The following is a 17,350-nucleotide window of genomic DNA, read 5'->3' as shown; positions in this document are numbered from 1 at the left end:
GCTATTTCTTTTTGGAGACTATTTTATATGATACCAGAATAAAAACAGAGAGCACAAATTCCTTTTTTAACGTTTTGCCCTAAAGAGAATATTACAAAGTCTTTTCTCACCAATGTTTGTAGGATGTTTGAGAGTATTAGAGACCTGAAATATAATATCAGTGTTTGATCTTTGATCTCAGTTTCTTGGGCTTCGTCAGGCTATTTCTCGCAGGGATTAACGACAACAACAAAAAAAAAGTCCTGGATCTCCTTGGGCAGAAATACTTTTGAACAGGAAATAATATACCAGAAAGCAATGCATTCAGAAACATTAGACATACTGTAAGAAGTCTCTTTGCTATATTCTTTCTTGCAAGGTCACATCCACTTAACATTTAGAGAAGGAAGAGCTTGCACTTGAGCATTCATAGATCATAGTGCATTTTAAACTTCCTGAATTAGAACCAAGAATAGTCAGGCAAACATAATTTATTCCATTTTTGATTAAGCAATTACTTTCTAAATATGGTAAGAAGAACTCTCTGCATTGGTCATCCATAGAGCAAAAAGTGGAAAGAAAGTTGATTTTAAAAATGCATGTTTTTCAAGAGAATGTAAAGACGGCCACAAACTGGTAGAAAAGATTTGTAAAGGATACATCTCATAAAGAACTATTATCCAGAATATATAAAAAACTCTTAAAAATTAACAATAAGATACCAAACAACCCAACTAAAAGTGAGCAAAGTATCTTAACAGACACCTCACTGAAGAAGGTATACAGATTGCAAGTAAGTGCATGAAAATATATTCAACATCATGTCATTAGCAAATTACAAATTAACAGTGAAATACCACTACACATCTATTAGAAGGACCAAAACACTGATGGTGTCAAATGTTGGCAAGGACATATAGCAACAGGAACTCTCATTCACTGCTGGTGAGAATGCAAAATTGTACAGCCACTTTGGAAGACAAAAATAAGCATGCTCTTAGCATACAATCCTGCAATTATCCTCCCTGATTTACTGCCAAAGAGTTGAAAACTTATGTCCACACCAAAATCTTCACATAATGGCTTAGAACAACTTTGTTACTGCTACTGCTACTGCTAAGTCACTTCAGTCGTGTCCGACTCTGAGCGACCCCACAGACGGCAGCCCACCAGGCTCCCCTGTCCCTGGGATTCTCCAGGCAAGAACACTGGAGTGGGTTGCCATTTCCTTCTCCAATGCACGAAAGTGAAAAGTGAAAGTGAAGTCACTCAGTCACGCCCAACTGTTAGCGACCCCATGGACTGCAGCCTACCAGGCTCCTCTGTTGGTGGGATTTTCCAGGCAAGAAGAGTACTGGAGTGGGGTGCCATTGCCTTCTCCATAAATGTGAACAAGTACATGTAAATTAAGTGCTTTCTTCAATCCAACCTTAATTTTGTAACACTTTGTTTCTTATTTTTAACCATTAAAAGAGAAGGGGAGTGGAGAGATCCCTTCAACCTCAAGGCTGACCCCTGTACAGGTAAAACAGACCTGTCCACAGATTCTCCTTCAGGCTCAGGATTATTATTCCACTAGAGATTACTAACCTCACCAGCTTCTATAAATTAGACACATTAGCAAGCAATAGTATAGCATCAGTGTTGGTGATTTTGAGCAATGCTGCCTTGACTTTGAACCTCTTCGTTGGTTTCTAGCTCACAGAAAAGTGTGTATATGAATTGACTTCACTATGACCAGAGGAGACAAGATAGACAGATGAATTATTGACAATAAGGGTATTTGGGGTGAAATATTCCTCTAACTACCCTTTATAATAGAATAATTCTATATTTGTTTACTTGCCGAAATCACCTTAACATACATTGTTGTTTTTGTTGTTTGTAATTTCCTCTTATGTTCTAATTAGTTACACGGTAATTCAGTCAGGACACAGATACTTTGGAAACATATGGGACAAAAGGGGCTGGAGAGAAATTCAGAGGTTATTGTGACTTAGTTGAAATTGATGGTCAAATAGTTTTGATCATCCAAAAGACAATTTATGATGTCCCTGGTACTAGGAATTTAGTAGCTGAGAATAACTTAACATTTCATTACCATTTTTATTGCCATTTTGGAAAACACATCATGAACTCAAAACAGCCAGTCAACCACATTTATTGAGCATCACAGCATAAAGAGCCTAGCATTTGATGGTGTGGGGAGAATACAGAAGAAGCGGCTGTTCATGTATCCAAAATCTGCCTTGCAGATGCTTATCATCTTATGATAATTTGAGACTCCAACAAAGATGAGTATGATCTCCTCCAAAAGGAGGCTATCAGTATTTAAAAGGACCAAAATAGCTAATGTCATCTCACTAAGATGAAGAGCAGGCTATGGAACCATGCATACAGAACCATATAAATAAGATGTATAGGTTACACCATAATGTTAATGGTTGCTATCTGTAATAGTTGAATTACAGGTGATGTCGGCTCTGTATGTGCCTTTCTGAAAGTTTTCAATATTGAGCATGCATACTGTCTTGATAAGGAAAAGATATTTTATGTTTAAAATAAAAGGGGGAGGAGAGTTATTGCTATGAATCAAAAATATATACAAGTTTTAGTGATTTGATAAATCTCAGAAAAATTCTTCTCAGTGAAACAATATTAGAAAAAATAATAATTGGAGAGAGTTGTAGGAGACAGAAGAGATAAATATCTTTCCTTTCCTCTAAGTAGCATGAATATGAAATTGCCACGGACTTACCAGATGCCTGGGTTTGACTAATTCTTTGGTCAGCAAACCGAAGGATTAATTATAATTTGAGCCAGAAGGGGGCAGCAAGGAGCTATTCATGGGGGAAGATATATATATATATATATATATATATATATAGAAAGGGGAGGTAGTGATAAGGTCAGCCAGCGATTATACAGAATAGGGGCAAAACCAAACATGGCCATGAGAGGGAACTGATGGGGCCAGACGTCACTCCAGCAGCCGAGAGAACTAAAAACCTTCAGGGCAGCATCGGCCAAAGCTGAATTCTGTGGCAGGTTTAGGTACCAAGACAGAAACATCTAAAAAGAGGGAATAAATGTCTAAAAAGATTGCTTCATGAGGTGGTATCTAGAGCAGGAACCAAATCATTATTGTTTCAAGTGTCAGGAGCCAGTGAGGCCCCATGAAAACATCTGATGAACAGAGATCTGAATGAAGCCTCCAGATCGGCAAGCACACAACCCCGTCCTGACGCCTCTCAGACTGCGTGCCCAGAGAATCACGTGATACACGGGTGGAGCATGGGGCACGTAGTTGACCTGTTTGTGAACCGGGACCGAATTTAAAGGCACAGTCCACATCCGGCCATACCAGCCACACTCACAAAATAAATCCTCCTGATAGTCAGCCATGGAACTGATTTTGAATCTGGTTTAATTCTAAACCTTTCCCTAGTACTCAGTATTTTCATTGGGAGCTAGTAATACATCAAATTTGCATTAGATAGAACATTCATTTTTTTATTACCCCAACCTGGAGAGGCGTTAGCCCTCTTTTTCTTCCTTTCCCTTGTTCCCTGCTGAGATTAGAGGCAGTGTTGTCCATAGTTCGGAGCGCAGAGCTAGAATTCAAATCATAGTATCTTCGAGTGCAAATCCTAACCTTAAAACTGTTGCATAATTTCTCTAAGTCCTAGTGTCCCTACCTTAAAAACAATCCAAATATCAAAAGTCAGTTCAGCTCAGTTGCTCAGTTGTTTCTGACTCTTTGTGACCCCATGGACTGTGGTGACGAACAAATGATATAGTCAATTTATATAAAGCGTTTTGTGAGGTGCCCAGAACAGTGTAGGTGTTTGATAAAAGTGGGCCATATTTTTCCATCCTTGGCTATGTACCCCAACAAACTAACAAAACCTAAAGTAGTGTCTTCATGAGACTCATTAAAAGACAGGCTGTCAGTCTTCCCACCCCTCTATTTTTCCTAGGACATGTTTTAAGTATTTATAATTGCTATTGAGATTGGTGATAATTTCCATTTCACAAATTGGCTTTTCTTACAACTATGCTCAAAGTCCTCTTTAAATGGTTCTTAAATGTATTAATTATGCAAAATTTCTCATGTAACATCTAAAAAGGCTAAATTTCAAATGATTTCAGGGTAAAAGGAGGGCCAAATATTGAATAAAGGGCCTCTCCCAACCAGTGATATCAAGATGCTTATTTGAAACTAGGTCATGAGCCTGCCCAAAGAAAGGAAGCCCTGAAACATCTCTGAAGCCAACAGGCAGATGTTTCTTTATGAAAAAGGCAGAATCCACCATGGGGAATTGGGCTAAATGTAGGACTGATAGAATACTCTGAAACTATATTTTCTTGCCTTTAACAAAATTACTGAACCCCTTGGGGTCCTTTGGCTATAAATTTGATGCTGCTGACAAGAATATCAAATCTACCTGTAAAAATAGTGTAAGTGCAGAGTAATGGTTATATAGCACTTTGGAAATAAGTCTAAACACCTTCTAGAATGTTCTTCAGTCAAGAATAAAAATGCATTTTGTAAAAGCTCAAATGTGCATTCTGCTGTGAAAATAAAGCCTCTGGGTCAATTTAGTATCACCGACAAAACTACAGCTGCAATATGAGTAGTTAAAAGAACAATTTGGACTTACTCAAATATGTGCCCTTAGAAGGCAATAAATAACTTTATCATTTTGACAGGTAAGTCACCTGAGGTGCTTTAAACAGAAATAGGACACTGTCTTTGTGAGTGAATGCTTTCATCTGAAGACTTCTCTTCTTATAGCTACAATACTACCTTGAATTCAAGTGACATTTGTTTTCTAAAAATATAAAAGAGCTCCCATTTCCTCGTCTTTGTCTGCACTAATGTCCAAGGAGTTTTTCTTACATGAAACCAGCAAGACCTATGCCTCCACAAATTATCATGACTCAGTAACAGGAAAAAGTAGGGGAAATGAACTCTGAAGTCAACATCAAGGTCCATAAAAAAAAACTGCAATAACGCATTCAGGACTTTGCTAAGAAACAAGCAGAAACATCTTTCCCCCTCACTCCACATCGTCCTCTCTTCTGGGGCCACTGGAGGAACACTGTGCCATAGGTAACATGAGGTCACCAGGGACAATTTCACTGAACACAGAATAGAACTACTAATATCCGTAGACTACCTCATATCCTTTCCAAGCAGTTTCACATATATTATCACACACATCAAAAGTTATTTTCTGCTTTTGCAATGAAGGAAACTCAGATAGAGAGAAGCTAAATGTCTAGTGCCCTGTTATGCTATCCTGTTCATTCATGTCAACTCATAGACAGAAGCATCCAGCCAATGGTCACAGACATCATTCAACAGACAGACATTTGCAGGTTGGAAATGGGAAATCTGAAAGTAATTGAAACTGGACAGTGTTCTCATTCCTACAGGGTTTCTGAGGAACCTTGATATTTAAGAGCAAGGGCCAAAGATAGAATGACATTTAACCAGGCAACAATGTGTTTGTGAAGCCTTGACCTAACTGTATTTCTGGACTTTTCTGTGCTAAGGAGGACCAGCTCCATTTTTATTCCTATGAATTCTTTCTCTTGTAAAGTGGGTGTGTTTGATGACAGTGTAATTGATGATATAGATGACAAGATATGAAGTTTACATGGTATTTTTCTAAAATATTTGTGTCACTTTGTTCCTAACAGAAATATCCCATATCTTTTGCACAGAACATCAAATTTGATACAGAAAACAGGTGGCAAAAACAAGTTAGTTAGGAGGATTGCAGGAGAACTCAGCAACGTTATCTGCCAGTGACCACAGTTATGTCAAAATTAGCATTTTAAGTATTCATTTCCCCTCAGATATGCCAAATATCCAACATGATTTGAATATGGATGATATTAGCTACTTAAAACGGAATCTCAAAAGCATTCTAATGGTGAGAACCAAGAAGAAGCTTTTGGAGCACAGTATTGTCCAATTTGTAAAAACTACTGTAGAGACATTTTGCTTACAAATCTACTTTGGTGGGGACCCTTTCGGTCACATCACATTCCATCAATTCAAATAAAATGAGGGCTGGCAGCATTCCAAAAAGTAGTGACACTGCACCCAGCTTTTACTTAGAAGTGGTACCTCAGGGCTCCTTAAAATATTTTCTCAGAAAATCCACCTCATCATTCAGCTTCATGTTCTGGTTAAGCTCCAGAACACAGGAGATCTTTGAGGTGCTTATGCATACCCTGCTGTTTCTTGTCTCTCCGTGTGTGTTTTCCTAAGCTCCTCCATGGAACTGCTGCCTGGCATCCAGTTGTTTGATGAGCTGACATTAGCCCCTCATAGAAGCACCCTAGATAACAGCCTGCAGAGTCACAAGTAAATATAAGTTATTAATACAACTTCCCTAGTGGTAAATAATCTCCCCAGCTTCCCAGGACCTTTCCCTTATATTCAGAGCTTACTAAAACTGCTGCTCTTTGGTTTGAATTGACCAGTCTGGCCTTAGCCTGGTAGCCCCAAGGCCCTCCACCCATGGATCCTAATAAAGGCACGTGGCCCAGCCCTGCTGATCTCTCTGCCTGCATCCTGCCTTGATCTCCCTATGTGGCCACCTGAAGCAGAACGTGGACCATTTTTTGTGCTCTTGTACAGAACAGTGGCTCAGCCTCACTTGTGTGTGTGTGTGTGTGTGTGTGTGTGTTAGTCGCTCAGTCGTGTCCAACTGTCTGTAACCCCTGAACTATAACCCACCAGGCTCCTCTGTCCATGGCATTCTCCAGGCAAGAATACTGGAGTGGGTTGGCATTCCCTTCTCCAAGGGATCTTCCTGATCCAGGGAATGAGCCCGCATTCCTGGCAGATTCTTTACCATCTGAGCCACCAAGGAAGCCCCAACCTCTACTTAACAATGTTAATTTAACAAGGTCAGGACGCTCTTCTTTTGCTTAATAAGTTCTTTTTGCCAGAAATGTCTTTCTTCTGCTTGCTTCTAAATTCATTATCTTCAGTCATCTTGTCTGAAAACAGATTCTGAATTGTGAAGAGGAAGTTTACTGGGGAGTGCCTCTGCAGGAAAGTTAAGATGGGAGGATGGGGCAGAGAGGGATAGGACTGAACAACAGAAGCCTCAGAGGATCCCAGGGCAAGCTCTGGAGCTAAAATGGACCTTTAGCACTTTCCTGCCCTGAAGAAAGGGGGCTGAGCTTTTAATTATCCCCCATTAGCAAATTAGGGGATGCCAGAGTCTCCATGAGAGGGCATGACCTTGACCCAGGCAGCTGTCTTTTGATGGAGGCAATGGCTTCCACTGTTTCCAGCACTGAAAGAGTGCCTCCGCATGCACTACACCTGGCCACTTATTACCCATTCTTTATGGCGCTCAGGCATTGCATCCTCCGAAAAATCAAGAAGGCTTTGCAAACATTCCCCAGGCTCTAGATAAGACAAACACCCTGAGTGATCCCGTAAGCCTTCTACCTACCTCTACCATTCTTACTCTGTCACACCACAATTATCTGCAGATTTCTCTGCCTCCCTCATTAAAATGTGGGCTTTGAGCTTTAGGATCTTTCCTTGCTTACCTTAGTATCTTATACTACCCAACATGTAACCTAACACATAGCAGGTGCTCCATATATGTGGTTGAATAAATAAATATGTGCTTGAGTCCTTTGTTCATCTAATGAACAGTTTAGGGCACAGGACACCTGTAGTTTAGGGCACAAATGGGATGTCCAGTGGTTATGAGATGCATTAACATGGGAAGTTTTGAGAGTGCTAAAATATGTCAATATTTACTTTTTAAAAAACAAAGGAAAACGCATTCAAGGTAATGTCTATAATAACATGGATTTCAATCATTTGCATGTCAATATTTTCCCATGAAAGGGCTTCTTGGTGGCTCAGACAGTAAAGAATCTGCCTGCAATGCAGGAGACCTGGGTTCGATCCCTGGGTCAGAAAGATCCTCTGGGGAAAGGAATGGCAACCCACTCCAATATTCTTGCCTGAAGAATTCCATGTACTGAGGAGACTGGCGAGCAACAGTCCATGTGGTTGCAAAGAATTAGACATGACTGAGTGACTATCACTTCACATGTTCCCTTGAGCAGGAGGAAAAAGAGTGAGTTTCCATCTACAGAAGTAGGGAACACATAATACCAAATCCTAGTCCATCTATTCTATAGCCACTAATAAACAGCCTCTAATAGTTTTGGGGATTTCAAACGACTCATGAAGCTTTAGTTTTCCCTAAAAATCCTATATGTTTCCTGGAAGTCTACTGTGACTGTTAACATTCACTTCCCTTCCTATCACAGTGAAGAATCCAGAAGTGTAAAGAGTACTGTTCTACGAGAACCTCAATTTTAGCCAATAGTTTCAACAATCTACAGTTTTAAAGTCTTCATAGAAGCACAGCAGTTTTAATTCCTCATTACACCTTTGCCCCCACCTGATGCATATGTTACCAGGCAAGAAAAACAAAACAGGCAATGACTTCACCATGAGGGAAAGAGGAGCAAGCTATTCCAGGCACTCAAGAATGTAGGACTTTTTCATTTTCCCAAAGAAACACAGAGACAGAGGGAGAAAGGATGAGATGAAGTTGTAGTCTTTCTCCAAAACAAATACTCGGAGGTGAAGATGCCCTGGAGTAGGAAATGGCAACCCACCCCAGTATTCTTATTTAGAGAATTCCATGAACAGAGGAGCCTCGTGGGCTAAAAATACAATCCATGTGGTCACAAGGAGTCGAACACAACTGAGCAACTCACACATACTTATAGGAAACGTGGTCTGCAGGGAAAATTAATTTTGAGGAAAGGAGTGCTTTGCTCATAATATATTGCAAGCACTCTCCTGACTGAGCTTCCAGCTGCTCCTGGGTCATTTGGCTAATGGCATATACCTCATCTCCCGCTAAGTGGGCAGTGACAATTCTAGTTAGTTCTTCCTCAACTGACTGTTTAGACCAAAGAAGAGACAGAATTATCTAATTATGGATGTTTAAAGGCATTATTAAGTGCTTTGCTTTTCTACCAAAAAAACAGAGAGGAGTTTTCACGTGGGACTAATAAGATTGAGTTTTGTTTCTGGCTCTGCAGTAACTCACTGTGGTATGAGGAAGTTCTTTCATGCCTCTCAGTCTCAGTTTTCTTACCAGGAAAATTTGAGGGCTGGACAGCTTGGGTTTTAACATCATCTTTAGGTTCTATGACTTCAGAGGGACTGTGATAAGACAGTTCTGAGACCTTGGAGCCAAACGGCCTGAGCTCAGATGGAAATGCACCTCTCCCAGCTGTGTGAACTTGGGCAAGTCATCCCACCACTAGGCCCACTTTCTTCATTGCAAAAGATGATATTATCTATCTCACTGATATATGAAATGTCTCAACATATATAGAGAATATAAATGCTTCTTAACCTATTATAACTACTATGTAATAATTACTTATTAACTAGCAACCTATAAAGAACATTATAGTAACTTAGATTTGTTTTTGCTACGGGTCAAACCAGAAGTGGTTCTTTTTTTTTTACTGTAATATAAAAAGTCAACAAATCATGTCCTTGCTCTGGGTACTCAGACTGTAAAAAAGAATTTACCAAATGTGGATTTCACCTACATATTCTCTGAAGAGTCTGCTTAGAGTCTCCAGAATTACGTTCACTTGTGGATTCCACAGTTGCCCTCCTCTGCCACAATCTAGGTCCTCCTTTCAGGTGAATGACTTAAGAAATTGCCCTTTTCAGCTTGTTTTTTTCCTAAGAAATTGCCCATTTCCACCTGGACCATTCCAAATATGTTAATAAATTTCAAAGGCTGCTTGATTACATGTAAGAGATCAAGATATCTATGTTATAAAATTTTTCCTAGTCCCTTAAAAACATGAATATTAGTGAAAAATTACCAGAAAATGTCTAGAATTCCTAGATTGTAGCCTTTACCTATAACAGACCCAGCATATATAGAACTCATATTACTGGAAGAACTGCACAATCTACAGTAGCCAGTTGTTAGCAGGGCTGCCAGAGAGCAATGTGTTCCCTTCTGAAATTACACGCTTATTGCTCATGTTGTTTTATTTGTTCTAAAGGTTAAACTTTTGCTGCCCTTAAAATATTGTATGTCATTTTTTAAAATCATATTAAAAATGCTGAATTCAGGGTTTTATTTCCATATAACTTACTAGTTGGAAGGAGAAAGAGTCATTCTTTACATTTTGTTCTCTCAGTGGAAAGAGATCATTTAGAAACAATAGCATCTACTTTTCTAAACAAGGGAGTTATTTCCATCCTGGGGCTCATATGTCTGAGAATAAGCCAAACATTTAATGGCTTTTTTTTTTTTTTTTTACTGAGCCAAGAACCATTTAAAGTGTGTTCTAAAACCAAAGGACAGGAGAAAGGAGTAAAAGAGAATTTTAGCAACTGACTTTAACTAGAAAGAAAAAATTAAAAATGCTCCAACTGTGGCCTTTTGGAAGTTATTTCAAATCTACCCAAACAGCAAATGTTTTTCAGGTGACATGTAAGGACCTGTTGAATTCAGAATTTATCCAAATCACCCTCAGGGCCAAAATGAACAGGTAGACTCGTTTCAACTTGTCCTTCTTGTGAGCGTTTCTGAAAATATACCTTCAGAAATAATGACATATTTTAGCACCATCCTTCCTTTTTCTGAAACTATTAAGTTATTATAAGCTAAGTACATATTCTCTGAATTAATAATATACTATTTTCAAAGTCAACAGTCTTGTTCATTTGCATGAGTTTCTGTTTTCCTTTGGAACACACACACACTGGCTGTTCCCTAGCACTCTCTTGCAGATGAATCTTCTTATCATGCTTACTATAGAACTGGAGATGCCACAGCCCTACTGCAAGGGAAAGAAAGCTGCTCTTATTCCAGGACTGGGGTGGTAGGCAGCTATTGGAGCATGTCTTCGGGTATTTCTGCTTTTGTGAATACTGATTTTCAGCTGGGGCACAGTTCATTCTGCAACACCCCTCATCCCTTCCCTGGAAAATTGAGAATGATATTTTATGTCAAGACCATATGAGCCACACCGTTATAATATAGAATCATGGGGTATTAATGCTGGAAGGAATTGCTGATACTCTAGCTCATATGTCTAATTTTATAGATAAGAAAACTGAGGTGTAAATAGACTAAATATTTTGTAGCTTAATAAAGAATAAGATCTGGAACTCAGGTCTCCTGACATTCTCTCCTGTGACATCTCTCCCAAACATCTCTCCTGGCATTCTCATTGTGTCATCTTGCAACTCAGAAAATGTATTTGTTAAACAGTTTAATTATGTCTCAAATCTAATTTTTCTCTTTTTCCAAGTAAAGCCAGCTTTCTATCAATATGTCTAATGTGAGTAATCCATTAGCTATGGTTATTCTGTCTCCCTAATACAGTGATCCTCAACCTTTTTGGCACCAGGGACTGATTTTGTGGAAGACAGTTTTTCCACAGCTGGGATGATTCAAGCACACTACATGTATTGTGGACTTTAATCTAATGCCACTACTGATCTGACAGGAGGTAGCAGTCCATGGCCCGGAGGTTGGGGACCCTTGCCCTAATGGACAGAACTATAAGAAGGGGTAGTTTTATGTTTTATTTCCATCATTTGATTTAAATGTGACTCTACCAGTTGGTATCATGATCTGGTAGTACAGAATGTCAATGGAGAATTAATATCTCTTTGAATAACTTTTAATTTTAGGATTTGATGAAATGGATACAGGAAGTCTGTTTGGGGAGATTAATGAAGTAAAGCAGAGTCTCCAGTATCCACTGAGTTTATCAAAATGAAGTGGTTATGTGGATCAGAAAACAGAGGTGCAGATGTATATCAGAAACTGGAAACAGGCATCAAAACATTAAGACAGACAAAATGAAAGCACTACCTTTCTAATTTTTTTTTCTCCCTGTGAGGAAAATGCTGGTCAATCCCAGAGCTCAGTGACAGTCCCTGTCTGTTGTCCAAATTTTTTGAAAACTTGGGCTTCCCTGGTGGCTCAGATGGTAAAGAATCTGCCTGCAATGCAGGAGACCCAGGTTCCCTGGGTTGGAAAGTTCCCTTGGAGGAAGGAAATGGTGATCAACTCTAGTATTCTTGCTTGGATAATTCCATGGACAGAGGACCCTGGCTGGCTACAGTCCATGGCATCTCAAAGAGTCAGACAGTACTGAGCAGCTAACATTTTCACTTTCACTTTCTCAGAAAACCTTATCTGGTCATATGCACTCTCCCAAATTCCAACCCCAAATCTAGAAGTGTTATAAGGATATAAGGAACTGTCAGGAGCTTTGTAGATCAGTTTCTCTGCTTGTTGGAAGCAAAAATAGCATCTTAAAGAAACACTCAGGTGGTGAAGTGGGGGCAGCAGAGTTTAGGGAAAGTGAGAAGAGAGTCTGGAGTCTGTCTCTTCTCTGATGACCAGGGCTATTTGGGAACCTGACCCTTCTTGTTGCCGCCTCTGTCTGATACTTTAGCACCTGGAATTGAGGGGAGTCCTGTCTTCCTCTTCAGATATGCATTTAAGACCTGTTTTCTGCCTCAGCCCTTTCTCAGCTGATTGCTTGCATGCCAACCCCTCTTTTCTCATATCACACTGGAGACTTTACCAGTTATACTAGACTCCAACTTCATGTGCTCTTGTTGTCTAAATCCTACCCATCATGCAACTGAACTAAAACAGTCATTTATTTGTTTGGAATTGAGTTCTAAAGTTGTCAAATTCCCCCTAAGACTGCTGTTCCTTCCCATGTCCACGTTTACCCCAGACTCCTCTCCTCTCCAAATTACCTTTCATACTCAGAGTGCCGTGAGCCAGTATGTTAACACCAGGTGAGAATCTGGAGACAGAAAACTGGCTTCACTTCCAGCTTTTCACAGATGTGGTTATATTCATCACAGGTGAAGATAACAACCTCTCTTAGAAAAGCTGGCTATTGGCTAAAACTCTACTTTTTTCTTCACCTCTTGAGAGCTATCTGATATGTTTAGACCAATGTCTTCAAAATGGGGTACAAGCACAATACTGGGTGTGAAGGCAATATTAAGACTTCCATTTGTATCTACTTTTATTTCTTCCTTTTTATTATCTGCTCTTACAAACACTAAACAAGATACATAGATTAGTACAGTAGTATCTGTGTATAATTTATAAATAGATAAGATTTTCACTGATAGAAGCATATGACCAAAACTTCTGTAGACTGCTACCTTATTGGAGCAAGCACTTGGTAACCCAGAGTAAGTAGTCAATAAATTATACTAGAGTAATTTATTAATAGATGGCTAAAGCAAATGAAACAACTACTGTGCTCTGGGGCATGAAAAGCCTTTCTTCATCTATCAGTCCCACTTGTACCCAGTTCATTTTTAGTATCATCACTCCTAAAAGTGTTCAGGTAAAAGGAATTTTGTCTTCTAGAGAAAGTTATGTCAGTAGATTGGCAATGCATGGGATATAAAGTAACATAGATGAAACTAACGAAAAAGTCAAATTTTGTTGGCAAAAGTCTCAGTGAGATCTGAGGTGAGCCTTGGGGTGTATTTCAATTGATTTAAAGGGACATTAGTTTTCCCATCTCAGAATTACTAAGAAAGTCCACAGTCACCTTTTTTGTTGGAAAGAAGAAATCTCCTCAGTATAGCTTATTCCTTGACATAAGGTTTTGAAATATTTAGTTTCACTTAGAAGTATCCAAATGAATTTAAGGGTAAACAGTCTAGGATTTAAATGAAGCCTAAACTGACAGGTTGATTGTCTTATGTAGCTGCGAGCTAGAACCTTTGAAGTTATCACATGCATGTTCTATACTCAGTGAAGAGTATTCTTGTGGGATTCATGTAAGTGACCTGATTTCAACAATAAATTACAAACCAAAGATAATGTAAAATAATTAATGCAAGGTAAAATACCTTGTAAAGTATAAATAATGTAATAGCAATGCAAAATAATCTAGAATTTGCCTGAGGACTATATTTGAAGCACAAAATCTGTAAGGGCTAATCGAGTGACTCTTTATGATCAGCCACACCACTTTAACTCAATATGGAATTGTTGCTATCCTTTCATCATTTGAACCAGAGTAGCTAATTTTATTTTGATAAACAACTATTCCATGAGAAATAGAACTTAATAACAGATTTCTATGGAAAACTCATGTATTTTCAAGGAAATTGGATTCTGGAGAAACACAGATGTCTGCAAAAACTTTCCCGTAAGGACTTGGGAAAGTTCTTTGGAAAATACTTCACCTTCAGAACTACTGGTGGTAATCCTATTATGGAGTTCCTACTATGTGTTAAGCTTTGTCCTAGGAGCTTTAATTAACTTTTCATTAGTCCTTCAAATAATCCTGCAGAATTGAAAACTGAGACTTTGAGAGATTAAAGGCTTGCTAAAGGACACAAAGCTTGGAAGTTGTGATGCTAGATTTTAAAGGTAGGCCCATCTCATTCCAAATCCTCTGCTCTTTAAAACTATCTCACTTATTGACAATTTTTTAGTTATTCAAAGTCTAAGAACTACTATAATAATGTATGTACTTTGTCCCATATGTCTGTTATGAATCGGGGCATTTCTAAGGTGAAAAAGGGGAGCAGAGAGTGAGAAGCACATGTGAAGAGATGTAACATTGCACTAACATTCTCCTTTTATCCATAGCCTAAAGTTGCTTCTCAAGGTAGTAAAATATTCAAAGCGAAGATTTTCCCAAAATATTTGGTGGTAGCATTGCAGTGAGAAATACTGGCAGAATATGAATGATAGATATGAAAACATCCAGTGAAAAGAAAATAATTCTGAACCTCTCACGAAGGGTGATCTTTGGAGGATAGGAGAAGGTGGTGATTATCTGCCTTTACCATAGTAAACAAAGGAACCTTGGACTCTCAGTGCCTGGGAAAAGAGAGAGACCATCTGAGTGATCAAGCCTGTTGGAGAGAAACTCTGAGAGAGGAGTCAAAATCCAGAGAGTAAAAGAAAAAGAGTAAGAAGTGTGGTTGGGAAGGATGGTGAGGTTTGAGAAGAGCAAGCTCTGAGAAGCTGAGATGAAAAATGTCTTAGACAAAGCCAGTCCTCTACAAGAAGACCACTTCTCATGTGCTGACTCTCAAATTTGTAGCCAATCTCAGTATAAATGGAAAGTAAGGGCAATATCCCATCTTCTGCCTGCTCAAGTGTGGCACATGACCTCTGCAGCCACTCAGAAGCCCTGCCAGGACTTTAGAACTTTCAATTCAATTCACTTCAGTTCAGTCAGAATCTTTGTGACTTCATGGAGCGCAGCACGCCAGGCCTCCATGTCCATCACCAACCCCCAGAGTCTAACAAAACTCATGTCCATTGAGTCAGTGATGCCATCCAACCATCTGATCCTCTATCATTCCCCTTCTCCTCCTGCCTTGAATCTTTCCCAGAATCAGGGTCTTTGCCAAGGAGTCAGTTCTTTGCCATCAGGTGACCAAAATTTTGTAGTTTCAGCTTCAGCATCAGTCCTTCTAATGAATATTCAGTGCTGATTTCTTTAGGATTGACTGGTTGGATCGCCTTGCAGTCCAAGAGACTCTCAAGTGTCTTATCCAACACCACAGCTCAAAAGCATCAATTCTTCGGTGCTCAGCTTTCTTTATAGTCCAACTCTCACATCCATCCATGACTACTGGAAAAACCATTGCTTTAACTAAACAGACTTTTGTTGGCAAAATAATGTTTCTGCTTTTTAATATGCTGTCTCAGTTCAGTTCAGTTGTAACTCTATGGACTGCAGCACACCAGGTCTCCCTGTCCATTGCCAACTCCTGGAGGTTATTCAAACTCATGTCCATTGAGTTAGTGATGCCATCCAACCATCTCATCCTCTGTCATCCCCTTATCCTCTCACCTTCAAACTTTCCCAGCATCAGGGTCTTTTCAAATGAGTTGGTTCTTTGCATCAGGTAGCCAAAGTATTGGAGTTCAGCTTCAGCATCAGTCCTTCCAATGAATATTTGGGACTGATTTCCTTTAGGATGGACTGGCTGGATCTCCTTGCAGTCCAAGGGACTCTCAAGAGTCTTCACCAATACCACGGTTCAAAAGTTTCAATTCTTTGGCTCTCAGCATTCTTTATAGTCCAACTGTCACATCCATACACGACTACTGGAGAAATAGCTTTGACTAGACAGACCTTTTTTGGGAAAGTAATGTCTTTGCTTTTTAATATGCTGTCTATGTTGGTCATAGCTTTTCTCCCAAAAGCAAGTGTCTTTTTATTTCATGGCGGTAGTCACCATCTGCAGTGATTTTGGAGGCCCCCAAAATGAAATCTGTCACTATTTCTATTTTCTCATCTTTGCCATGAAGTGATGAGACCAGATGCCATGATCTTTGGTTTTTGAATGTTGAGTTTTAAGCCAACTTTTGCACGCTCCTCTTTCACTTTCAAGAGGCTCTTCAGTTCTTCTTCACTTTCTGCCATAAGGGTGGTGTCACCTTTAGATTTTTAGGGAGTGACAAAAATGAATGGGATCAGGTGGAGATTACTCACAGTAGTTGCAATGTAATACATTCTCCAAGGGCCCATGGAGCCATCAGTGGTATCCTTCAACGGATCAGGTTTGTGGCAGAGATCTGCCTGTATCTGCCTCCTTTAGTTCCTGCCAATCCTGGCTCTATAGCCTTGACACTGATACCCTTCCAATAAATTCTTTAGCCAGAATTTGTTTCTGTTGCTTGCAGTAAGAACCGTAATTATTACACACTGGAATGGATGTATGTAATGCGTGGTGAAAATGATGCCTGGAAGATGTAAAATGAAAGTTTATACTGAGAAATATTTGGAATAAGTTGGATGAAGAATGAATTGTATACCAAAGCACTATTCGAACAAAAGTCATCTGAAGACTGTCGGGGGAATAAAAATGAGCAAGACAGAGCACTGCCAAGGATACCACTGAAACTAGGGGAATACAGGTTATCTTTTATATGTGCACAAAGAGTCTGCACCAACTTAAATGTGGAAAGCAGAGGAGCTCCTTTTCTTTGTGCATTCCAATGATCCTCTGGGGTCATCACTAGTGGCTCTGTCGATACCTTATCATACTCTTCCTTATCTTCTCTATATACATGAACAGTCAGTCTCAAGCTCTCCAATGTGACTGAAATCTATACAGATCTGGAGACATGGAGACTGAAACCAGCCTAAAGTTAATCCTGCTACTTTCTAAGCATCATTCACAACATGTTCCAGTGAAGACTATCTTGGGAAATTACCATAGTCATATTGACTCTGTAGAAATCCATAACTCAGCTCCCCAAAATAAGAACACACAACTGAATTCTATAATTAATCC

The sequence above is a fragment of the Bos javanicus genome, chromosome 2 (assembly GCF_032452875.1).
Source record: "Bos javanicus breed banteng chromosome 2, ARS-OSU_banteng_1.0, whole genome shotgun sequence".
Taxonomy (NCBI): domain Eukaryota; kingdom Metazoa; phylum Chordata; class Mammalia; order Artiodactyla; family Bovidae; genus Bos; species Bos javanicus.
The sequence above is the reverse complement of the archived record's forward strand: the minus strand, read 5'-3'. Positions refer to the sequence as shown.